Source organism: Schistocerca cancellata, chromosome 2 (assembly GCF_023864275.1).
Source record: "Schistocerca cancellata isolate TAMUIC-IGC-003103 chromosome 2, iqSchCanc2.1, whole genome shotgun sequence".
Classification (NCBI taxonomy): domain Eukaryota; kingdom Metazoa; phylum Arthropoda; class Insecta; order Orthoptera; family Acrididae; genus Schistocerca; species Schistocerca cancellata.
The window spans coordinates 966,164,022-966,191,664 of record NC_064627.1 but is presented as its reverse complement, the minus strand read 5'-3'; positions in this window follow the sequence as shown (position 1 = coordinate 966,191,664).

Sequence of the window (27,643 nt, the reverse complement as noted above, 5' to 3'; positions counted from 1 at the left end):
TGGCATCTTGCAGTTTTCCGGAAACAGAAATTACAAATTGGCACGCTATACGATGTTGAAGAGTTCGTGTTATGGACAAGTACATGTAGTAACGATCCTGTATCATTCAGTAGTAAACTCACAGTATCTCTACCACAACTCCTTTTAAAGTTTCCTGTCTTTCGTGACTGAAATCTCACGTCATAAAGCAGATTCTACTACGGTAATGCACCTGTGTTTTGGCTAATAAACATATACAAACGGATGTTCTAGGATGGACATACATTAAAATCAGTCAATATTATTTTCGCTACACCATACAAATTTAATCACTTACACGTCACGTTGCCGATAATAGCAACTGCACTGAAGAAAAAATTTACCCAAAATTTGTTCGCAAATGTTCTGTTTTACCGATGCTTGGTAGACCTAACATTCTTAAGAAGTAGAGATAGATACTGAAACTAGCGCATAATTTGTAGCAAATATCTGAACCGCCCGTTACCACTATAGCGCAACGACTGTTCAAAGTAATTACATGAAAAATTACTTAATGAACAAGCTTTGATACTTTTAAAGTAATTTCCAGTTCATAACACTTTCAATTAACTCCATCTCTACAGAAATACCTATAATGGTAAGTATCGCATCTGCAGGCTGGACACGAGGAAGCACTTAGATTTAAAAAATCTGAGAGCATTTCACCGTTTTGATGACACATGAAAAGCTAAAACTTTCTACGAACTGGGACTGGAATGCAGATACCTGCCTTCCGCAGATGTTGCTCTTTCATTTTAGCTGCCTAAGAAAACCTTACGAGTCTAGACAAAGCACATTACTTTACGAACTTCTTTCCACACCATCCAAACAGGAGTGAACTTGTTCTTCGACGGTCGGGTACTATCATTCTTGGTACAATGAAGTGTAAAAATAATTTAACACAACCTCAGTTAATATCAACATCGCCTTTGAAAAATGCAGACAAGAGTGTCAGAAAAATCACACTGACACAGAATAACGGCCAGTACAGTGAACCAGACACAGGAAAAATATCGCTTAAGTAATAGAGTCTTGAATTCACAAAGCGGTAGGCGCTAATCCATCACGCTTAGCTCAAAGACGGGAGCAACAGAGGTATTCTATGTTTCGTGTATACCTGTGACTGATACTGATGGAAAATTCCAACCAGAGTGCAAGGACAAGATAGGAAATAGCAGATGCGTAACAGAAATTGCGAAACGTGGTTGGTTTACTAGTTAATGTACATTTATACTGTCCGATGCTCCTAACATTACACCTCAAATGACTTTTGAACATTAAAATATTTTTAATCACGTTTCACCTCTAGGGATAGTAACCAGGGGCTCATCGAACAAAGACCAATGCATTTTGGCAACTTTATTATTCACGGCGCTTAAGGCATTAACTTAGTTATTTTTATAATGGAACCAAGTTCTTTTCTGTAGAATAGTAAATCTGCCTGATAAAATAACTTTCTGAAAGATCGTTGTCGCCTTTCACGAAAGAAATATTTATCCATAAAATCCACTTTTGCAGTTTCGTAGGTTCAAGAGGAGCAACAATTTTGTGCTTCAGTCATAACTTTAAAAATAATTGATGTATATGTGTGTCGTCACCCCATCCATAGGCCGAGTATTTAGCCTGTTCGCATATTTTTCATAAATAACAACGTTAAATGTTCAGCCCATGTGCATAGTAATGACATGTATACATGTCAGATGTACTATTTTGTACATACAGCAGGGACAGCTGAAACAAGTTCATTGTTAACGTTTAAGAATCTTCAAACCGTTTTTTACTAAAAAAAAAAGGGTCTTGTGAACTGATGGGCGTCACTGTGACTGAAAACTCTTCAAGCTACTTTAGCTTTTTGTAGTCCTTTATTGAGAACACTGCCGGTTTCTCACCGTTACAGGTGCATCCTCAGGCGATGCAATGATTAGCCCTCAAACACTCGGGAATCTGCGATGTCCAATAGTTCAGTTGTAACTCGGAAATGTTTATCCACTGCACGCTGTTATCAATAGCAAAATTGGCGTTAAGCACCAGTAGGTGAACGTCAGATTGGACACGTGGGGCGACAAGACCATTGAGCAAATGTGGGACCGGCGACTGTTTGTTATGCCTATACTGCTTACTAGTATTATTGGTGCCGTTGTACTAGAAGCTCATATTAACAGTGGTCCTTCATGCCAATTTTGTTACTGACATCCACTTCTAACGGATTTACGCTTTCTATTTACAACTGAACTATGGGACATCATAGTTTCCCTACTATTTGAGGGTTAATTATTGCTTCATCGGAGGACGCGCCGGTAACGGTGCGAACGCGACAGTGTTTGCTGAAAGGGCTACAAAACAGCTAAATCGGCTTGAAGAGTCTTCATTCACTGTAAATCCCAAAGTTCGTAAGACCTTTTTAGGTAAAAAAACGTGTTGAAGATCGTTAAATATTAACATGTCAGATATTTTTAAATTTGAATCTCTACTAAAGCAAAAATTTCTTTCTGCACTCCACTTCAAAATGGCACATTGTAACAGTGGATTCTGTGAATAAATATTGTATGATAGTGAAAAATGATGTTTTTCGAATAGTTTTATAAGATGCAGCCACAAAAAAAGATTTATAATAAAAATTTAGATATGTAACTTTGACGCGAAATAAAGCAGTACATGTATGTTGGATATGGGGATTATTGTGCAATTGTGGCAGGCGCTCCCAAATGTTTACGTTCTGTGAAGAGTGACATGAAAATCAGGTATCACTTGCATCGGTTAAGCTAGTTTCTGTGTAGAGTGGTGTAATCTGCCGGGCGAAAATTATTTGTGTTCTTTTCATCAGCCCGTCTTCGTCTTGGTGAATCTAGGCTACAAATATCCGAACACAGCAAAAGTTATTTGAAGTAAATGGGGAAATGTTTTGAAACTATGAAATTGTGCATTTATAATGGCTAGGCACTAGCCAAAACTAGATTTGCTTTAATAAAACCTGAAAGAAAAGGACGATTGATTGTTGTGCTCCATCATTTTGAAAGTCATGTCACAGTCGGTGAGTGCAACTACATTCCGGATGGAAGATAATTTGGTGAAGTAAAAAAATTAGGTACATCGTATCAAACTGTACTAATATTAGAGGCTGTATGATAATTAATAGCGGAAGTTGTCAGGGGTGAAGGTATGCGACATGAGAATGGAAAACGATCTAGTGAACATGAACGAGCGTTTGCGAGATAACTACGAATGTGTGGGTACGACCTGCCACTGACTTCAGCACTAAATGTTGTCCTCATTAGTAAAGATGTACTTGCCAATCCAGTTGCTAAGTGGTCTTTATTTATGGCCACGACCTGTTCCGGTCTCCGCATCCACACTATTTTCAAGTGAATCTGAAAACTGGGCTCGAATTTCAGCCATGGTTCACCTTAAACAATACTGATTTAGTACGTTCCATGTTACAATCCACTGTAAACTACTACCCACTAAAGAAGGTGTTCTACGGGTCGACCTCGCAATTGGATACAATATTACACTCATTTCTATACAATTATCTGCCCCAATTACTCAATTTTTGCATCGGAATGCTCTGTACTCCACTTCTGAGGTTACTCGAGACATAAAGATCGGGGAAACCGAGATCAGGTGATGCTGGGAACCAAAGTGCAATCCATATCCACTGTGGGGCATAACAGTGCGTTAGACATCTTACATCTGCAGAAAGATCTGCCTATGCCTCTTCATGTATGTACCTCATTCCCCAACCATGGAACATGGATGGAATTTGAGACCAATTAAATTGGTATTAAATCGAAAACTTCACATTTCAAACACATTTGTACAAAATCCTATGCCTTGTATTGAAGTCAATGGCAGCTCGTAACCACACATTCGAAGTGACAGTTGTGACGAGGTGGAATGTGTTGACAGAGACACCTAAAGTAATTTTTTGTTTTGACAATCGTTGGTTTCGCCAACTCACAACGAAAGGTCACATTGTATCCTAACGTAGAGCTCGTCTGAATATCGACAACCAGCTTGAAACTCGTATAGGCAAAGTAATTTATCATACAAAAGTGAATGGTGGCAGTTTTCAAAACCTCTGAACCTGTAGTAAATCTAATTTCTAGTAATACGTACTATAGACTATACAACGCTGTGCTACACTGCTAGACAGGAAACGAATTCTTCTTTTAGTGTACATGTATGGCACTTGCAAAGAGCCGCTTTTCCTTGCAGAAATTTCCCTCCGCAAAAGGGTCAGTCCGCAGAAGTGTTGCAACCACATTTGTAAGTCGGTTGCAATGCGCAGTGTCTCGGAGACAGTAGATGCGTTATTGACGTCTACGAAAACTAAAGAGTGCGACACGTCATTTTGGTTTCCTGAGGGATTACGCGTCCATCCCGCATCTGTCGTAACAGCAGCTTCATTGCGCCTGAGACACTAGCAGAAGCCACTTACGTAATTTCCGAAAAATTTGATTATATGATATTAATAATGTTCAGCATAAATTAGTGAATCATTCAGTTTTTACAAGCAGAGAATTCTACGATTATTACATTGACAAATGCAGCACGATTTAGCTTTATGGTGGTTTAACTACGATGGCTATTCGAAAAGTAACGTCCGATCGGCAGCGATGTGGAAACAACTGCGAAAACCAAAACTGTTCTATTTGCAAGAGTTTGCTACACTTCCCGGCTACTCCTTTACACAATCGCCGCTTCATACCGTTGTGCCAACTTCCCAATACCCTCGTCATAGAAGACAGCCGCCTGTGATATCCGACAATTCTCTGCGTTGGTCTGTAGCTCGTTGTCTGTGCTACAATGTTGTCTTCATAACCAGAGGTTCATGTGAGGAGAGATGAAACTCAGGGGGAGCAAATTACTGGCTGTACTGGGCACGGTCAAACACTTTCCATCGAAGACGTTGCCGGAGTTTATTCATAGTCTCTGAAGAGTGCGGCCGAGAATTTTCGTGAAGGAGGAAACGCATGACAGTTATGTTTTGTGGGCCGCGTGACATCAGGCGAAATCTCTCAACAGGTAGTCATACTTGCGGGAGATAACTTATCTGTGTACCTTATGGCCACTGTGCCCTCAGAACAGAAAAGAGCGACGTGACGCTTCAAAAAAATGGTTCAAATGGCTCCAAGCACTATGGGACTTAACATCTGAGGTCATCAGTTCCCTAGACATAGAACTACTTAAACCTAACTATCCTAAGGACATCACACACATCCGTGCCTGAGGCAGGATTCGAACATGCGACGACAGCAGCAGCGCGGTTCCGGACTGAATCGCCTAGAAGCGCTCGGCCACAGAGGTCAGCTCGACGTGACGCGATCGACGGGCTTACCAGGGACTCTGTCCAACACACCTGTGCAAAGCTTCATCGGATTTTCGCTGTAGTTTCCGAATAGCCCTCGTGCATTTGAGAAAAGAAGTAATGTCAAATATACCGGGTGATCAAAAAGTCAGTATAAATTTGAAAAACGAATAAATCACGGAATAATGTAGATAGAGAGGTACAAATTGACACACATGCTTGAAATGATATGGGGTTTTATTAGAACTAAAAAAATACAAAAGTTCAAAAAATGTCCGACAGATGGCGCTTCATCTGATCGGAACAGCAATAATTAGCATAACAAAGTAAGACAAAGCAAAGATGATGTTCTTCACAGGAAATGCTCAATATGTCCACCACCATTCCTCAACAATAGCTGTAGTCGAGGTATAAAGTCGAGGTATAATGTTGTGAACAGCACTGTAAAGCATATCCGGAGTTATGGTGAGGCATTGGCGTCGGACGTTGTCTTTCAGCATCCGTAGAGATGTCGGTCGATCACGATAGACTTGCGACTACAGGTAATCCCAAAGCCAATAATCGCACGGACTGAGGTCTGGGGACCTGGGAGGCCAAGCATGGCGGCTGAGCACACGATCATCACCAAACACCGCGCGCAAGAGATATTTTACGCGTCTAGCAATATGGGGTGGTTCTAATAAAACCCCATGTCATTCCAAGCATGTGTGTCAATTTTTACCTCTCTATCTACATTATTCCGTGGTTTATTAAGTTTTCAAATTTATACTGACTTTTTGATCAGCCGGTATAACTGAATGAAATATGTGACAGCAGAAAGTAGCACGACTTCATTTGGCTTGCCAATGCTTAGGAACATTTTACAAAACTAGTTTCAGTAATTAAGGCAGAAGGTTGTAGCTTAAAGAACGCATAACGAATATGAAAAACTATCTGTCATTAAAATCTGGTCGTGATGGGCCTCTAAGACATTAGTCTACGTACTCTAAATTACTAGGTCCGACTTCTACAGGCGATGAACTGCAGCTTGGGGCTGAGGCTGAGTATCTAACCGGCTAAATTGGTTCGTAACGTATTAATATCCGCGGATGTGTACATGGGAAATGCGGACGTGCTGTGGTGGCGAAATATGACCTCTGATAGCATGCTAATAGACGTAAACATGTACAATACTGTTGGTTTGCTCCACAGATGCACAGAAGTAAACATAATCGCCGCTTCATATCTTTGTGACAAGTTTCCAATACCCTCGTCATAGAAGGCAGCCGCCTGTGATATCCGACAATTCTCTACGCTGGTGTATAGATAGTTGTCTGCACCAAAATGTCGTCTTCATAACCAGAGGTTCCTGTGACGACGGATGAAACTCAGGGGGAGCAAATTACTGGCTGTACTGGGCACGGCCAAACACTTTCCATCGAAGACGTTGCAGAAGTTTCTTCATAGTCTCTGCAGAGTGCGGCCGAGAAATTTCATGAAGAAGGAAACGCATGACTGTTATGTTTTGTGGGCTGTGTGACGTCAGGCAAAATCTCTCAACAGGTAGTCATACTTGCGGGAGACAATTTATCTAGGCATCTTTAAGGCCGCTGTGTACTCAGAATAGAAAAGACCGACGTGACGCAATCGACAGGCTTAGCAGAGACTCTGTGCAACACACTTGTGCAAAGCTTCATCGGTTTTTCGCTGTAGTTTCCGAATAGCCCTCGTACATTTGAGGAAACAACTAATGTCAAATATATAACAGTATGAAAGATGTCACGGCAGAAAGTAGCACGACTTCATTTGGTTTGCCAATGTTTAAGAAAATTTTACAAAACGCGAAACTTCCTGCCAGATTAAAACTGTGCTGGTTTTGAAAGGTTCGTAGGAGAGCTTCTGTAAAGTTTGGAAAGTAGGAGACCAGGTATTGGTAGAAGTAAAGCTGTGAGGACGGGGCGTCAGTCGTGCTTGGGTAGGTCAGATGGTAGAGCACTTGCCCGCGAAAGGCAAAGGTCCCGAGTTCGGGTCTCGGTCCAGCACACAGTTTTAATCTGCCAAGAAGTTTCATATCAGCGCGCACTCCGCTGCAGAGTGAAAATCTCATTCTGGAAACATCTTGCAGGCTGTGGCTAGGCCATGTCTCCACAATATCATTTCTTTCAGGAGTGCTAGTTCTGCATGGTTCGTAGGAGAGCTTCTGTAAAGTTTGGAGAGTAGGAAACGAGGTACTGACAGAAGTAAAGCTGTGAGGACGGGCCGTGAGTCGTGCTTGGGTAGCTCAGATGGTAGAGCACTTGCCCGCGAAAGGCAAAGGTGCCGATTTCGAGTCTCGGTCCGGCACACAGTTTTAATCTGCCAGGAAGTTTCATATCAGTGCACACTCCGCTGCAGAGTGAAAATCTCATTCTGGTTTACAAAACGCATTTCAGTAATTAAGTCAGGAGGTTGTAGCTTGAAGAACGCATAACGAATATGGCAAAGTATCTCGCATTAAAATCTGGTCGTGATGGGCCTATACAACCTTAGTCTACGGACTCTAAATTACTAGGTCCGACTTCTACAGGCGATGAACTGCAGTTATGGGGTCCGTCTACCACCAGTGACTCAGAGTATCTAACTGGCTAAATTGGTTCGTAACGTATTAACATCGGCGGATGCGTACATGGGACATGCGGACGTGGTATAGCCCTCGTGCATTTGAGAAAAGAACTAATGTGAAATGAAAGATGTGACAGCAGAAAGTAGCACGACTTCATTTCGCTTGCAAAGGCTTAAAAAAGTTTTACAATACACGTTTCAGTAATGAAGGCAGAAGGCTGTAGCTTAAAGAACGCATAAGGAATATGACAAACTATCTCGCATTAAAGTATGGTCGTGATGGGCCTCTACAACTTTAGTCTACGGACCCTAAATTACTAGGTCTGACTTCTACAGTCGATGAACTGCAGTTAAGGGGTCCGTCTACCATCAGTGACGCAGAGTATCTAACTGGCTAAATTGGTTCGTAACGTATTAATATCCGCGGATGTGTACATGGGACATGCGGACGTGGTGTGGTGGCGAAAGATGCCATGAGGTCGCATGCTCAGTCTGGAAGCCCGCGACCGCTACGGTCGTAGGTTCGGATCCAGCCTCGGGCATGGATGTGTGTGATGTCCTTAGGTTAGTTAGGTTTAATTAGTTCTAAGTTCTAGGGGACTGATGACCAATGCAGTTAAGTCCAATAGTGCTCAGAGCCGCTTTTGATCGCTTGCTAACACACGTAAACATGTACAATACTGAAAATTTCCTGGCAGATTGAAACTGTGTGCCCGACCGAGTCTCGAACTCGGGACCTTTGCCTTTCGCGGGCAAGTGCTCTACCATCTGAGCTACCGAAGCACGACTCGCGCCCGGTCCTCACAGCTTTACTTCTGCCAGTATCTCGTCTCCTACCTTCAAAACTTTACAGAAGCTCTCCTGCGAACGTTGCAGAACTAGCACTCCTGAAAGAAAGGATACTGCGGAGACATGGCTTAGCCACAGCCTGGGGGATGTTTCCAGAATGAGATTTTCACTCTGCAGCGGGGTGTGCCCTCATAGGAAACGTGAGTCGTGCTTCGGAAGCACAGATGGTAGAGCACTTGCCCGCGAAAGGCAAACGTCCCGAGTTCGAGTCTCGATCGGGCACACAGTTTTAATCTGCCAGGAAGTTTCATATTAGCGCACAGTCCGATGCAGAGTGAAAAATCTCATTCTGGGGATGTACAATACTGTTGTTTTGCGCCACATATGCACAGAAGCAAGAGTTATCCCTATCCACATGCACCAGAGATGTATTACAATGTAAAATGATGCTGGAAGCTTAAGATACTTCCTTGACGTAATGATGAAACTGGCCTATCGCATAGTTAAGAAGAATACAGCCTACTTGGACCGTGGTTTGATTTCCAAAATAAGACGCAGACCTTGTAATGGATTCCCCGGCAGTAAGCAGACTCCGACACGTCGCGAGAGCGTACGGACGGCGGACAGGCGGTCCCCCTACCTGCTGTAGCCGCAGCGTCCTTTCCTCGCGGCCGTGCCTAGGTGTCCCGCCTAGGTAGTCCTCCTGTCCCGGACGGCCCGCAGACGGCGACTGCCTGGCCCACGGCACGCTACGGGACGGCCCGGCCCGTACGCCACGGCGTGCCGCGCCGGGCCGCTTTTTACGCGACCCGCATTCTGGTCCGGGTCCCTGTCCCCACCGGCCGCTTTTGTTTCGCGGGCCATAACGAGGCGCGCCCGGCCCGGAACGGAATGCAAATCAGGCCCACAAAGGCGGGCCTCCACTTCCTCATCGCCAGGTAGCGCGCCTCGCCTAGGCTGGCCGGGCCAACGGAAGCCGCGCCTAACGTCCCGCGCCGTTCCCAGGCGTCCCGCGGCAGGACGGGCCGGGCTGCGACGAGCTGTCCCGTCACCTCTGACCCCGAAGACCTGACCGTCGATGCCGGCCCGCATGACCGGCACTCGTGACAACGTTCCCTCGCGTATCGTGTCATTCCTGGAAACCCAGAATCTCTCTGTAGGAATCAACATGGACTCCGGAAACAGAGATCGTGTGAGACCCAACTCGCTTTATTTGTTCATAAGACTCAGAAAATATTAGATACAGGCTCCCAGGTAGATGCCATTTTCCTTGACTTCCGGAAGGCGTTTGCTACAGTTCCGCACTGTCGCCTGATAAACAAAGAGCCTACGGAATATCAGACCAGCTGTGTGGCTGGATTTAAGAGTTTTTAGCAAGCAGAACACAGCGTGTTGTTCTCAATAGAGAGGCGTCTACAGACGTTAAAGTAACCTCTGGCGTGCCACAGGGGAGTGTTATGGGACCATTGCTTTTCACAATATATATATATATATATATATAACCTAGTAGATAGTGTCGGAAGTTCCGTGCGGCTTTTCGCGGATGATGCTGTAGTATACAGAGAAGTTGCAGCATTAGAAAATTGCAGCGAAATGCAGGAAGATCTGCAGCGGATAAGCACTTGGTGCAGGGAGTGGCAACTGACCCTTAACATAGACAAATGTAATGTATTGCGAATACATAGAAAGAAGCATCCTTTATTGTATGATTATATGATAGTGGAACAAACAGTGGTAGCAGTTACTTCTGTAAAATATCTGGCAGTATGCGTACGGAACCACTCGAAGTGGAATGATCGTATAAAATTAATTGTTGGTAAGGCGGGTGCCAGATTGAGATTCATTGGGAGAGTCCTTATAAAATGTAGTCCATCAACAAAGGAGGTGGCTTACAAAACACTCGTTCGCCCTATACTTCAGTATTGCTCATCAGTGTCGGATCCGTACCAGGTCGGGTTGACAGAGGAGATAGAGAAGATGAAAAGAAGAGCGGCGCGTTTCGTCACAGGTTTATTTGGTAAGCGTGATAGCGTTACGGAGATGTTTAGCAAACTCATGTGGCAGACTCTGCAAGAGAGGCGCTCTGCATCGCGGTGTAGCTTGCTGTACGGGTTTCGAGAAGGTGACTTTCTAAATGAAGTATCCAATATATTGCTTCCCCCTACTTATACCTCCCGAGGAGATCACGAATGTAAAATCAGAGAGATTCGAGCGCGCACGGAGGTTTTCTGGCTGTCGTTATTCCCGCCAACCATACGCGAGTAGAACAGGAAAGAGAGGTAATGACAGTGGCACGTAAAGTGCCCTCCGCCACACACCGTTGGCGGCTAGCGGAGTATAAATGTAGATGTAGATGTTGACCTAGAGAAGAACAGTGGCCGGTGTTCGGTTAAGTCTAGTTTGTATGGGTCTAGCGTAGCAACGATCCTTTGCATTACAGCAAGAATAGAGAAGTTGCTGAAAATCACTTTTACAACAATTTAATGCAACCCACACTACTGGCCATTAAAATTGCTACACCACGAAGACGATGCGCTACAGACGCGAAATTCAACCGACACGAAGAAGATGCTGTGATATGCAAATGATTAGCTTTTCAGGGCATTCACACAAGGCTGGCGCCGGAGGCGACACCTACAACGTGCTGACATGAGCAAAGTTTCCAACCGAAGTCTCATACGCGAACAGCACTTGACCGGCGTTGCCTGGTGCAACGTTGTTGTGATGCCTCGTGTAAGGAGGGGAAATGCGTACTGTCACGTTTCCGACTTTGATAAAGGTCGGAAAGTAGCCTATCGCGATTACGGTTTATCGTATCTACATCTACATCTACATACATACTCCGCAAGCCACCTGACGGGTTGTCGTGGAGGGTACCTTGAGTACCTATATCGGTTCCCCCTTTTATTACAGTCTCGTATTGTTCGTGGAAAGAAGGATTGTCGGTATGCCTCTGTGTGGGCTCTAATCTCTCTGATTTTATCCTCACGGTCTCTTCGCGAGATATACGTAGCAGGGAGCAATATACCGCTTGACTCCTCGGTGAAGGTAAGTTCTCGAAACTTCAACAAAAGCCCGTACCGAGCTACTGAGCGTCTCTCCACTTGAGTTTATCTATCACTCCGTAACGCTTTCACGATTACTAAATGATCCTGTAACGAAGCGCGCTGCTCTCCGTTGGATCTTCTCTATCTCTTCTTTCAACCCTATCTTGTACGGATCCCACACTGCTGAATAGTATTCAGGCAATGGCCAACAAGCGTACTGTAACCTACTTCCTTAGTTTTCGGATTGCATTTCCTTAGGATTCTTTCAATGAATCGCAGTCTGGCATCTGCTTTACCGACGATCAACTTTATATGATCATTCCATTTTAAATCACTCCTAATGCGTACTCCCAGAAAATTTATGGAATTAACTGCTTCCAGTTGCTGACCTGCTATATTGTAGCTAAATGATATGGGATCTATCTTTCTATGTATTCGCAGCACATTACGTCTACATTGAGATTCAATTGCTATTCCCTGCGCCATGCGTCAATTCGCTGCAGATCCTCCTGCATTTCAGTACAATTTTCTATGGTTACAACCTCTCGATATACCACAGCATCATCCGCAAAAAGCCTCAGTGAACTTCCGATGTTTTCCACAAGGTCATTTATGTATATTGTGAATAGCAACGGTCCTACGACACTCCCCTGCGGCACACTTGAAATCACTCGGAAGACTTCTCCCCATTGAGAATGACATGCTGCGTTATGTTATCTAGGAACTCTTCAATCCAATCAAACAATTGGTCTGATAGTCCATATGCTCTTACTTTGTTCATTAAACGACTGTGCGGAACTGTATCGAACGCCTTGCGGAAGTCAAGAAACACGGCATCTACCTGGGAACCCGTGTCTATGGCTCTCTGAGCCTCGTGGACGAATAGCGTGAGCCGGGTTTCACACGATCGTCTTTTTCGAAACCCATGCTGATCCCTACAGAGTAGATTTCTAGTCTCAACAAAAGTCATTATACTCGAACATAATACGTGTTCCAAAATTCTACAACTGATCAACGTTAGAGATATAGGTCTATAGTTCTGCACATGTGTTCGACGTCCTTTCTTGAAAACGGGGATGGCCTGAACCCTTTTTCAATCCTTTGGAACGCTACGCTCTTCTAGAGACCTACGGTACACCGCTGCAAGAAGGGGGGCAAGTTCCTTCGCGTACTCTGTGTAAAATTGAACTGGTATCCCATCAGGTCCATCGGCCTTTCCTCTTTTGAGCGATTTTAATTGTTTCTCTACTCCTCTGTCGTCTATTTCGATATCTACCATTTTGTCATCCGTGCGACAATCTAGAGAAGTAACTACAGTGCAGTCTTCCTCTGTGAAACAGCTTCGGAAAAAGACATTTAGTATTTCGGCCTTTAGCCTATTATCCTCTGTTTCAGTACCATTTTGGTCACAGCGTGTCTGGACACTTTGTTTTGATCCACCTACCGCTTTCACATAAGACCAAAATTTCTTAGGATTCTCTGCCAAGTCGGAACATAGAACTTTACTTTCGAAGTGCTAAGGATGCGAAATTTAACCGACAGGAAGAAGATGCTGTGATATGCAAATGATTAGCTTATAAGAGCATTCACACAAGGTTGGCGCCGGTGGCGACACCTACAATGTGCTGACATGAGGAAAGTTTCCAACCGATTTCTCTTACACAAACAGCAGTTAACCGGCGTTGCCTGGTGAGACGTTGTTGTGATGCCTGCATTGCTGCTCGTGTTGGTCAAGATCCAATGACTGTTAGCATGGAATCGGTTGGTTCAGGAGGGTAGTACGGAACGCCGTGCTCGACCCCTAGGGCCTCGTATCACTAGCAGTCGAGATGACAGGCATCTTATCCGCATGGCTGTAACGCATCGTGCAGCGACTTCTCGATCCCGGAGTCAACAGATGAGGACATTTGCAAGACAACAACCATCTGCACGAACAGTTCGACGACGTTTGCAGCAGCATGGGCTATCAGCTCGGAGACCATGGCTGCGGTTACCCTTGACGCTGCACCACAGACAGGAGCGCCCCCGATGGTGTACTCAACGACGAACCGGGGTGCACGAATGGCAAAACTTCATTTTTTCGGATGAATCCAGGTTCTGTTTACAGCATAATGATGGTCGCATCCGTGTTCGGCAACATCGCGGTGAACGCACATTGGAAGCGTGTATTCGTCATCGCCATACTGACGTATCACCCGGCGTGATGGTATGGGGTGCCATTGGTTACACGTCTCGGTCACCTCTTGTTTGCATTGACGGCACTTTGAACAGTGGAAGTTACATTTCAGATGTGTTACGACCCGCGGCTCTACCCTTCATTCCATCCCTGCGGAACCCTACATTTCAGTAGGATAATTCCCGACCTCATGTTGCAGGTCCTGTACGGTCCTTTCTGGATACAGAAAATGTTCGACTGCTGCCCTGGCCAGCACATTCTCCAGATCTCTTACCAATTCAAAACATCTGGTCAACGGTGGCCGAGCAACTGGCTCGTCACAATACGCCAGTCACTACTCTTGATGAACTGTGGTACCGTGTTCAAGCTGCATGGGCAGCTGTAGCTGTACACGCCATCCAAGCTCTGTTTGAGTCAATGCCCAGGCGTATCAATTCCGTTATTACGGTCAGAGGTGGTTATTCTGGGTACTGATTTCTCAGCATCTATTCATCCATATTGCGTGAAAATGTAATCACATGTGAGTTCTAGTATAATATATTTGTCCAATGAACACTCGTTTATCATCTGCATTTCTTCTTGGTGTAGCAATTTTAATGGCCAGTAGTGTACTTATTGAAAGAGGCTACTCCAAGACAAAACCTTGATGTAATTGTCAATGTCAATAAAATCCACGAACTACAGCCTTGTAACTTAAGATATTTTATTTTATTGTGAAGGCTAACAGTTTCAGCATTTCATTATGCTATCCTCAGGTCCTATACGAATCTGTCCAAATGAACGTAAATGTATAAAGCCATAAAACTCTGGATCTCCTGAATTCAGTCATTAGACTGCTGTATCACGTCTTCGAATGAAGCAATAGTGTAACGATTGAATTCACTATAACCAGAGGTTTATGGCTCTATACGACATGTTAGTTTATTTGGATACATTCGTATGAGATCTGAAGATGGCGTAATGAAATACTGAAACTCGTAGGCTTCCCAATAAAATATCGTAACTTACACGGCTGTTGGTGAATTTTATTGAGATTGACAATTATTTAACCAATCGATGTTCCCTGTCTATGATGGACCAACGGAAATTTAACTTTGTTATTGTTGTTGTTGTTTTGGTCTTCAATCCGAGAACCCATTTGATGTAACAGTCCAAGCTAGTCTCTCCCGTACAATCCTGTTCGTCCCTCCATAACCACTGCAAACCGATATCCATCTGAACCTCTTTACAGCAGTCTAAGTCTTGGTCTCCCTCCACACTTTTTACCTTCAGCACACCCTCCCATTAGCAAACTGACGATTTCTTGATGCCTCAGCGTGTGTCCTATCAACTGACCCATTCTTTTAGTCAATTGTGCCATAAATTTCCTTTTTCCATAATTTCATTTATTATCACATCATTATTTACTTGATTCTACTTATGTAATCATCAAGATTCTTTTTGAGCTTCCTGTTGTTTTTATCTGCAGTGTTTACAGCACAAGTGTCAATACAGTGACACATCTTCAGTGCAGATTAATTAACATTTAAATTTATACAGATGCTAAAATATTTACCTTCTTCTGAAACGCATTACTGCAATCGCCAGTCTGCATTTTATACTGCCTACTTCCACAATCGTCAGATGTTTTGCTCTCAAAATACTAAATCTTACCCCCCTTCTTTTAATGTCCAGTTTCCTAAACTAATTCCTTCCGACTCGCCTGGTTTGAGTCCCCTGAATTTGGTTACCCGTGTTTTACATTCTTTTTGCGTCCAAGTTACAGCCTGTAGCCATTCCATTCAACCAATGTGCCAAGTTTTCTATTGTTTTTTTTTCTTTTTCCGTTTAGACCTTTACTAGGACACTGTCTACAAGAGAGAAATTCATCCACACTTGAATAGCACGTGTGAAACAATGGGGCTGTAGTCATGTTTCAGACGCAGCAGAAACAGTAAGCTAACCGATACGTATTGCGCCGATCGCGGAAAAACTATTTCGAGTCTTTGGATAAATCAATTAGCCTGAGGTTCCCTGCACATCTTCCACAAACCGACACCTGAGGCAGTGAGGACCTTCTCAGATTCTGTGTCGTACCTAACTAACAGACCCCTCGTCCGCACCCCGAATTTCCTCAAACACAGTTCGTCACAAACAACGATTCATCTTTCTTACTCTGCAGTACTAAATAAAGGACGCCGAGAGTCTTTTCGTAATAACATTTCCACTCTGAAGCAGAATGTGCGACGCTGTTGACCTTTCTGCGTTGCTTCACGTCCGTAGGTATAACCTTAAATACCCTACACGTGACCCCTGGGTGGTGCTAAGAAAGCAACAACGATAAGATGAGACCGAACTGTCTGAAAAGACCTCTCGGTCAAAGAATGAAGAAGGACATGTGCGGTCCTATTCAGGACCCACAAGCTCGTAGAATTGGACCATCTCTGCGCATCTGTCAACTGAATATCGAAGGGATAAGTCGAGCAAAATGTGAGTATCTTTCCAGGCTCACACAGAAATATGCAGTTGATATCATCGCACTTCAAGAAACGCACACAGCTGATGAACCACAGCTACAGAGTAGGGGGAAAATACCGGGCTTTAAACTGATAGCCTCTAATTACCATCAAAATTATGGCCTTGCAACTTACGTCAAGAATCACATAACAAACTACCAGCTGCTGTCAGAAAATTCTGAAAATGACATTTTTACAACTGCTGTTAAAATTGAAAACCTAACGATAGTTAACGTGTACAAACCCCCAGGGACTAATTGGCCTAATCCCGTTCTACCGTCTCTGCAACATCCAACTATATACCTCGGTGATTTCAACAGTCATCATCACCTGTGGGGATATATGGAGAATGACCTCAACGGTGAAGCGCTTGAGGACTGGATGGAAACTGAAAACCTGAATTTAATTTACGATGCTAAAGATCTGCCTACCTTCCACTCAGCTCGCTGGTCCCAAGGCTATACCCCAGATCTGTGCTTCACAACTCAGTCTCATAATTCCCTAAATCAAGTACGACGAACTGTGCTCAAGGAATTCCCACATAGTCAACACAGACCTGTTATATTGGAGGTGGGGATGTCTATACCTGTTGTACGATCACATCCTAAACCGAGGTGGAACTTCAAGAAAGCCAACTGGACTGAATTTGCAAAGCAAACAGATTCCAATATCAGATGGATCAAACCAACGTACAACAACTACAGCAGATTTGTTGGGGTTATCAAAGGTGCAGCCAGACGATGCATTCCTAGAGGGTACCGTAAAGAGTATATCCCTGGTTGGAGTTCCGAGAGTGAGGAGTTACTAAAAGAATATGAAGACCATCCTAACTCTGACAATGCAACAAGCCTCCTCCAGTCCCTGGATGATAATCGAAGAAAGATCTGGCATGAAACAGTGGGGTCCCTAGATTACACCCATTCTAGCAGAAAAGCCTGGTCTATCATCAGGAAATTAGACTCATCAAACCCTACAACAAAAAGATCAAAAAATGCCATCAATTTGAATGACTACGCTAAACACCTTGTGTCAGTTACAAAGAATATAAAGGACAAGCAAGTCAAAAGGGATATCAAACTACAGCTGAACACCAAGAAAAGAGCAGCCCTACAGTCTCCCGAATTCTCTACTCCATTTCAAGAAGAGGAAACTAAAGCTGCAATCAAAAGTATGAAACTTGGAAAAGCAGCTGAATATGATGGAATATACCCAGAATTCCTGGCTCACTGTGGACCAGCTACAGTAAAATGGTTGACCAACTTCCTTTCAAACATCCTGCAAACTGGAAACATCCCACATCTGATGAAGAAATCAAAAATATTAGCCATACTGAAACCAAATAAAGATCCCACAAAAGTGGAAAACTATCGTCCAATAGCACTCTTAAGTATCACTTATAAACTCCTTGAGCGTCTGATCTACAACAGAATCTGTGAAACAATCAACCATCATATTCCTATCGAGCAAGCAGGATTTAGACCTGGGAGAAGTTGTAACGATCAGGTACTATCTCTCACTACGCACATTGAAAATGGGTATGAGAAGAAATCAGTAAGTGTGGCTGCCTTTTTGGATCTATCTGCTGCCTATGACACTGTTTGGCGAGAAGGACTCCTTTTAAAATTTGTGAGTGTTATCCCATGTCGTAAACTCACGGCCTTACTCAACAATATGCTAAGCAATAGGTACTTTCAGATCTACTCAGATAATGATAGGAGCAGAATGTTTAAACTAAATGACGGCTTACCTCAAGGGTCTGTTCTGGCTCCCCTCCTTTTCAATTTGTATATACACGACTTACCAGAAACATCTTCAAGGAAATTCATATATGCTGATGATATTTGTCTGGTGACTCAGTGCTCCAATTTTGCTGATGCTGAAACTATCTTATCCACTGATCTGGAAGCCTTAGACAAATATTTCAAGAAATGGTGCCTCCACCTAAATCCTCAGAAAACAGTTATATCTGCATTCCACCTACGTAACAGACAGTCAAATTACAAACCAGAAGTTGTATTCAGAGACCAAGTGTTGCCATACTGTAGTACACCAAAGTACCTGGGATTAACACTAGATAGAACTCTGTCTTTCAAGCAGCATTTATCAAATGTGGCTGCTAAAGTTAAAACTAGAAATAATATTCTTCAGAAGCTTGTTGGTACATCATGGGGAGCCAATACTAACGTCCTGAGATCTACAGCATTAGCTCTGTCATATTCTGTTGCTGAATATTGCTGCCCAACCTGGATCAACAGTGTTCACACTAAGAAGATAGACGTGCAACTCAATCAGGCAATGCGATTAATCACAGGATGTATTCGGAGCACAAACACGCTGTGGCTGCCTGTTCTAAGCAATATCCCACCTCCAGCCCTAAGAAGATCAGAAGCTCTCCTAAAGACGTGGAAAAACATTCAGCAGAACCCCCAGCTCCCCATCCATCAAGATATTGTACAAGGAACACACCAACGCTTGAAATCGAGGAAACCACCATGGCGCACAGCACTCGACCTTGAAGGATCTGCTTTCAACATTAACAGTTCATGGAAACTCCAGTGGGAACAGTCTTCAGTAGCCAATAAACATCTAGTCGAGGACCCTTCCAAGCAGACGCAAGGATTTGATCTTCCAAGGCGTCAGTGGAGGATCATTAACCGCATTCGAACTGGACAAGGCAGATGTGGCTATCTACTGCACAAATGGGGATGGGTTGGCTCTGCAAATTGTGACTGTGGTGCCCCCTCACAGACGATTCATCACATTGTTGCTGACTGCCCTCATCGTACTTTCAGAGGAACTTTAATGGACATTCACCGTACATCGGATGAAGCAGTCAAGTGGATTGAAGAACTAGACATAGAGCTGTAAAATTGTACGAACTTGTGATTGTACATTTTAGTCCTGAAAATATTGTATATAAATGTAAATCAATGTACACATCATACGATAAATAATAAATAATAATAACCTTTCTGCCAGGTCAAAACTGTGTGGCAAAACGGGACTCGAACCCGCTCCCAGAGAAGTACTGGTAGCATTTAAACTGTGAAGGCAGCTCGTCATGTATGCTTGGGTAGATAATTCAGAATGAGCACTGCTACTGAAGTGCAAGAGTCCGTATCGGTACACTGGTTTAATCTCTCAGTCCGTTAGCAACGGCCATCACCAACTAAAGACGCCATTGGTTTACCAGTAAATATATTTCTGCAACCGTCAATTATGTCTCTATTCGCACATTCGACCCCGCCCCCAACCCCCCCCCACCTCTCTCTCTCTCTCTCTCTCTCTCTCTCTCTCTCTCTCTCTCTCTCTCTCTCTCTCTCTCTGTGTCTCCCCTTTCTCACTGCGTGCGTGCGTGTGTAGTGTGTGTGTGTGTGTGTGTGTGTGTGTGTGTAACGGCCTAACAGTATCATACTTCCCATTTGCCTTGAATAAATCACTTGAAACGCACTATTGCAATATATCTGACCGCATAGAGACTGATTGGGACAACTACGTGTCTCAAGGGTTGTTCCTTAAATTTCGTTTTCTCTGAAACTCCGCCAGTAACCACTCCTTCGCAATAAGTTTTTCGTTTTACTAGAAGTAGCTAAAATTTGTAAAACAAGCTTCCAAAAATACCTACGTATTTTAATTAATGTTAAACAAATATCTCTTGGTAAACCAGAGGCGGTTTCCTGTATTTTCCGTGAGGCCAAATTACTCCTTAGATGCGCAGTCGAAAGAGCTAATCTTTCTTGAAAATGACAGCTTTTAACGAGCACTGCACATGTTAACTCAATCGGCCGAGCTTACGTATACGATGACTATGTATATGACCGTCCTGATCGATTACAAAGGACGTATTTTGCTATCTAAGATGACGTTAATACTGGTTAAACCAAACGGTGACTGGGATTCTTTGAACTGTAAGTTAGATCGTTGTAAATAACGGAGATGTCAACTAAGTCTTCATCATTTGTGCCAGTAAGAAGAGATAATTTATCGTAATTTTGTCACTTCTTATTTGGCATAGATATTTAGAAGAGGATTTCCTGCAGAAACAAAAACGAATCGCCTTTTCACCTATCTTTTCTCTCTCCGTTTTTGACCATGAGATGGGGGTCTTCCCGAACACGGACCTGATCTCGCTTTTAAAACATCGCCGCGCGGGTTTAGCCGAGCGGTCTAAGGCGCTGCAGTCATGGACTGTGTGGCTGGTCCCGACGGAGGTTGGAGTCCTCCCTCGGGTATGGGTGTGTGTGTGTTTGTCCTTAGGATAATTTAGGTAAAGTTGTGTGTAAGCCTAGGGACTGATGACCTTAGCAGTTAAGTCCCATAAGATTTCACACCCATTTGAACATTTTTTTTCTAAAACATCACTGCAGGCGCCAACGGCTCTGCGACACCTGGGCAAACTGTTTCTTATGTCTTATGTCTTGATTTACATTTTAAAAGCTGATCATTGAATTCTTAGATGTTCTGTAGATCGTATGATTTTGGTTTCCCGAACAAAAAAAAACCAAACGTCTTGTTCGAAACAAGACCTTTGTCCAACTTGGGATAAAGACACAAAAAATCTCGATAACAGTTCACTTCTGTACTGCTAAAGACACTGCATGATTTTAGGCAGAAGTACCGCAGGTATCCGTATCGCCATCTTCTGATTGCAAATTCCATTAATCGTGGATACTGGATGGACGGATGACTAGCGTGTTCAAAGCCGTCCTCTAGCACGATCATTTGGCAAAATGTCTTCAGGAGTAAGTAATATATTTTTGTTCCTCTTTTTGGAACGTACTAACTCGAAAAATTGTAAATATACTGACTGAAGAAAAAAGGCATCACAAAAAATAATTAAAACAAATTTTAGAAGTATCTCGACGAGGCCAAGCTTTCCGGGCAGCTCCATAGAGTGTTTGATCAGCTATCACTGACTTACTGGGTTGCGAGAGGCTTACTGTTCGTGTGATCTGGCCAACTTAGGCTTCGTGTATTGGCAAGGTATTCTGTAGATTCTGTCCTTCCACAGTCTTATGTCGTCCTTTACCGAACAGAGAAAAGCCCAAGTTTTTGTAGATGGCCGAAAGATTAGCATAATGTTACCTTAGGATTCTGCATGATTTCAACGAAATATGGCCCTGAAATTGAACAGCTTCTTTTCCTCTTTTGACTGGTCACCTTTCTTCCTCTTAAAGCTGTGCTGATCGATGTGAAAAATAGCCATTATGTTTGAACAGACATTGTATGTGTTCCAGCTCCTATGCAGAGCTGCCTCTACAAAACACCACATTAACCCGTGTACCAACTTTTCGTAGGACGCCCATAGTTTCTGAAGGGGCGTGACAGCTAGACCCCTGCAAATAGAGGTTCGTATGTGTGGGATTACGGTAAACGGAACTCCTTAATGACCTATCCATTTTCCGTATGACCACAAACGGCAGTCAGTTGATCTTCTCCACATCCATCAGCAGCAAAATATTGTCGTGGAATGAATTGATATGCTGAAACATGCGTGACATTTCTTCTTCACAATGGGGCCACGCACCAAAAGTATCATCAACATATCGTCAGAAGACTTTCGGCTTAAGTTCTGCCGAATCAGAATCAAGTGCCCTTCCTTAAAAAGAGGGGAGATAGCACTGCTTGTGACAATATCGTCAATTTCCTTAACATATTCGTTGTTGAATAAAAAGTAAGTTGAGGAATGGGCATGATGAGATAGCTCTGTTTCTGGGTACATCCAATATTGCCGAACACGATCATTTTGTGGGGAGCACATTGTGCTCTTGTAGGAGCGATGTAGATGCTTGTAAAACAATAAACTGGTAGCGAAGATCGCAGGAATTCTTTTTATTCCATGATTACCGATTTCGGCGAAACTAAAGCCGCCATCATCGGATCTTAGGACACATACAGGTTACAAAATCAAGGCAAACAACATTAATGGCAAACAATGTCCTAAGATCCGATGATGGCGGCTTTAGTTTCGCCGAAACCAATAATCGTTGAATAAAAAGAATTCCTACGATCTTGGTTACCTGTTTATTGTCTTACGAAAATTTTGGTGGTCAAGGTGACAGGTTGAGGGGTGACCTGATATTGCAAGTGGGTGTATTTATTTATTTTTAGCTGACAAAGTTACCTGATAAATTTTTCTTACCTTGTTTATGTGTTTAAAACGACATGAAAAAAAACAAAAAAAACTGGTATAGGCACGCGTATTCAAGTACAGAGATATGTAAACAGGCAGCATACGACGCTGCGGTCGCCAACGCCTATATCAGGCAACAAGTGTCTGGCGCAGTTGTTAGGTCGGTTACTGCTGCTACAGTGGCAGGTTACCAAGATTTAAGTGAGTTTGAACTTGGTGTTGTAGTCGGCACAGAGGGATGAAGTGGGGATTTTCCCGTACGACGATTTCAAAAGTGTACCCTGGATATCAAGAATCCAGTAAAACATAAAATCTACGACATCGCTGCGTCCGGGAAAAGATTCTGCCAGAACGGGACCAACGAGGACTAAAGAGAAACTTTCAACTTGACTAAAGTGCAACCCTTCCGCAAATTGATGCAGATTTCAATTCTGGGCCATCAACAAATGTCAGCGTCCGGACCATTCAACGAAACACCATCGGTATAAGCTTTCGGAGCCGAAGGACCACTCGTTTACCCTTGATGACTGCATGATACAACGCTTTACGTCTCACCTGGGCCCGTCAACACCGACATTGGACTATTGATGACTGGAAACATGTTCCCTGGTCGGACGAGTCTCGTTTAAAATTGTATCGAGCGGATGGACGTGTACGGACATGGAGACAACATCATGAATCAATGGACCCTGCGTGTCAGCAGGGGACTAATCAAGCTGGTGCAGACTCTGTAATGGTGTGGGGCGTGTGCAGTTACAGTAATACTGGAACCCTGATTAGTCTACACTACTGGCCAGTAAAATTGCTGCACCACGAAGATGACGTGTTACAGACGCGAAATTTAACCGACAGGAAGAAGATGCTGTGATATGCAAATGATTAGCTTTTCAGAGCATTCACACAAGGTTGACGCGGGTGGCGCCACAAAAACAGCAGTTGACCGGCGCTGCCTGATGAAACGTTGTAGTGGTGCCTCGTCTAAGCAGCAGAAATGCGTACCGTCACGTTTCAGACTTTGATAAAGGTCGGATTGTAGCCTATCGCGACACGGTTTATCGTATCGTGACATTGCTGCTCGCGTTGGTAGAAATCCAATGACTGTTAGCAGAAATTGGAATCCGTGGGTTCAGGACGGTAATACGGAACACCGTGATGGATTTCAACGGCTTTGTATCACTAGCAGTCGAGATGACAGGCATCTTATCCGCATGGCTGTAACTGATCGTGCAGCCACGTCTCGATCCCTGAGTCAACAGATGGGGACGGTTGCAAGACAACAACCATCTGCACCAACAGTTCGACGACGTTTGCAGCAGCTTGAACTATCAACTCGGAGACCATGGCTGCGGTTACCCTTGACGCTGCATCACAGACAGGAGCGCCTGTGATGGTGTACTCAGGATGAAACTGGGTGCACGAGTGGCCAAACGTCATTTTTTCGGATGAATCCGGGTCCTGTTTACAGCATCATGATGGTCGCATCCGTGTTTGGCGACATCGCGGTGAACACGCATTGGAAGCGTGTATTCGTCATCGCCATACTGGCGTATCACCCGGCGTGATGGTATGGGGTGCCATTGGTTACACGTCTAGGTCACCTCTTGTTCGCATTGACAGCACTTTGAACAGTGGACGTTACATTTCAGATGTGTTACGACCTGTGGCTCTACCCTTCATTCGATCCCTGCGAAAGCCTACATTTCAGCAGGATAATGCAAAACTGCATGTTGCAGGTCCTGTACGGGCCTTTCTGGATACAGAAAATGTTTGACTGCTGCCCAGGCCAGCACATTCTCCACATCTCTCACCAATTCAAAACGTCTGGTCAATGGTGGCTGAACAACTGGCTCGTCACAATACGCCATTCACTACTCTTGATGAACTGTGGTATCGTGTTGAAGCTGCGTGGGCAGCTGTATCTGTACAAGCCATCCAAGCTCTGTTTGACTCAATGCCCAGGCGTATCAAGGCCGTTATTACGGTCAGATGTGGTTGTTCTGGGTACTGATTTCTCGGGATCTATGCACCCAAATTGGCTGAAAATGTAATCACATGTCATTTCTAGTATAATGTATTTGTGCAATGAATTCCCGTTTATCATCTGCATTTCTTCTTGGTGTAGCAGTTTTAATGGCCAGTAGTGTAGACATGGCAGGTGACACGTATGTAAGCATTTTGTCTGATCATCCGCATCCATTCATGTCCATTGTTCATTCCGACGGACTAGGGCAAGTCCAGCTGGACAATGCGACACCCAATTCGTCCATAATTGCTAATATGTGGCTCCAGGAACACTCTTCTGAGTTTAAACACTTCCACCGGCCATCAAACTCTCCAGACATCATCATTATTGAACATATCTGGGGTTCCTTGCAAGATGTGAAACGTCCCCTTAGAAAAATTAATAAATTACTGAGCTGATAAACCTCTTACATTATTTGATTTTCAAACAGCTGAGCAGAACTGAACGTACTCAGACATTTCGCTCTTTACCTATTCTGATCAACACTAAACTGACACACAATATTTTTAGCGCAACGCAATCTGACTTTCAATAATCCCTAAAAAAGAATGGCCCTGACTAACATTAAACTATACCGTTCACAAATCACTTACCTCTCTAACAATCTTCGTTACTCGAACTACTGCAATACAGCGAGCGCCACTACTGTCAGCTAAATAAAAGATTCGAACTACTGAAGGCACTAACTACTGAAACTACTGATAGGTATAGTTAACAAATGAAAGATTTTGATAGAGAACAAACAATGTATTTACCTTAATAGTGTTCAAAAGTAATAATATACATAGCAGTTCATGACATCCAGTCTTACAAATGTACTGTCTCTGATGGACACACGTCCAGATCATCCGCTCTCAAAATTCCGCCATCTCTCTCCCCACATCCACCACTGCTGGCGGCTCACCTCCAACTGCGCAACGCTACGCGCTGTTAACAGCCAACTGCCCAACACTACAATAGCGACTATTTCAACAATGCCCACCAGCCACAGACCAGCACAGCCAGTGATTTTCATACAGAGCGCTAGGTGACGTTACCAACATTAAAACCTAAACAGCCTACTTACAGATGCTGTTCATAAGAGATATTCACCCCTTCATTCCCTTACGGATTTATGCTCAGCCCTGCAGGGTTCATGGCGTCAATTTCCTCCAACACTACTTGAGACATTAGTAGAGTCCATGGCGTGGTGCGGACTTCTGCACGCTCGCGGGGGCCCAAGACGATATTAGGCTGGTGTACCAGTTTCTTCGGCTCTCCAGTGTATATATTGTGTATCACTCGTCTTTCCCTATAGCTTACCCCTATTTTTCTCAGATTTTCGAAAAAATGGTTCAAATGGCTCTGAGCACTATGGGACTTAACATCTGAGGTCATCAGTCCCATAGAACTTAGAACTACTTTAACCTAAATAACCTAAGGACATCACACACATCCATGCCGAGGCAGGGTTCGAACCTGCGACCATAGTAGAATTTCGGTCTTGGGCTATTTTACATTTTTGAACGCTTTCTCAGGTCGACAAATCGTATGAACATATGCCTCGTTTTTTTTTTTTTGTTCTTCTTTCCATTATTGTCCGCAATGTCAGAGCTTCCTCTCTGGTGCCTTTACGTTTCCTGAAGCCTAACTGGTCGCCGCGTATGATATCCTCAATCTGCTTTTGCATTCTTCTGTATGTGTATTATTCTTGTCATGAACTTGGAGCTGTTGAGCTGATTGTGCAATAATTCTAGCACTTGACAGCTCTTGCAATTTTCGGAATTTTGTGGATGATGCTTTATTCGGTAGTCTGCTCCTATATCGCCAGTGTCATAGATTGAACACACGGTCATGAACAAATTATTGTTGGCTGTCACTTCCCCCGGAGGGGAGGGAGGGGGGATCTTTGAACACTGTACACTCACTAGTCAGTGTTATTATTGTGACACTGCACTCCTTTCTCATGTGAATCTTTCTAGGGATGCATTCAGCGCTGACAACATTTTTATGGAAGACAACGTGCGACTGCATCGAAAGCTTAAGTTCTTGAAATGAGAGGGTGTGCGGCGAACTGGCTGGCCTGCCCGTTCCCCTCACTTAAGTCTCATTGAGCAATTGTAGGATGCGCTGGGGAGACGTACCGCAACACGTCTACAAGCACCGACGACCATCCACCAGTTGTCAATCGCACTGCTGGAGGAACTGAACGCCCTACAGCAAGAACTCCTCACGAACATTGTTGCCAGGATGCGGCCACTTTCCACAGCACACTCCGCCGTCCGTGGTAATCCTACACCATATAAAGAAGCAGGCTCTGCCGTTTAAAACGTCCACGCGGCCATAATAAATCGAGGTGACTTCAGTATTATTATTGGCAATTCTGTTCGTCTCACAGCGTATTTCTTTCGTTACCTTCTGTACCTTACTGTAGCCATTCTTCCTATGTATGTTTTTATCGAGCTACGTTACTTCGCAGTGACACGTCATGATAAAGTTACTTTCGTCCTTACGTACTGCACATCAGTGTATTACTGCGAGCTATCTGTACGATGCTCTCCTATCCCTCGTGTCAATGATTTAGTAAGCTGGGCGCGCACATCCTCTGGACATGCTGTATCGCGATCTCAACTTGATACTTTACAGTAACGTTAGACCAATCCGACAACCGTCATCTGTCATGTGTAGGAATAGGTTTCTTCTGTACGGAAAATACTGCTGGCGTAAGGATGAAATTTTAGTCAACAAGTCTGACAGACATGAGAATACTCAAGTATCAGTTTGGCAGTGTGTAACACCGAAAATGCAAGATGCATGGCACCTGCTACCGATGTATAACTTTATTTTTAATTCTATGTAAATATTTGTTATTTAAATGCTTCTTTTTAATAAATGATCTTGTGATATAACATCGGAAGTTCACTGAGGCGTTTTGCGGATTATGTTCTGTATATCGAGAGGTTGTAACAATAGAAAATTGTACTGAAATGCAGGAGGATCTGCAGCGAATTGACGCATGGTGCAGGGAATAGCAATTGAATCTCAATGTAGACAATTGTAATGTGCTGCGAATACATAGAAAGAAAGATCCCATA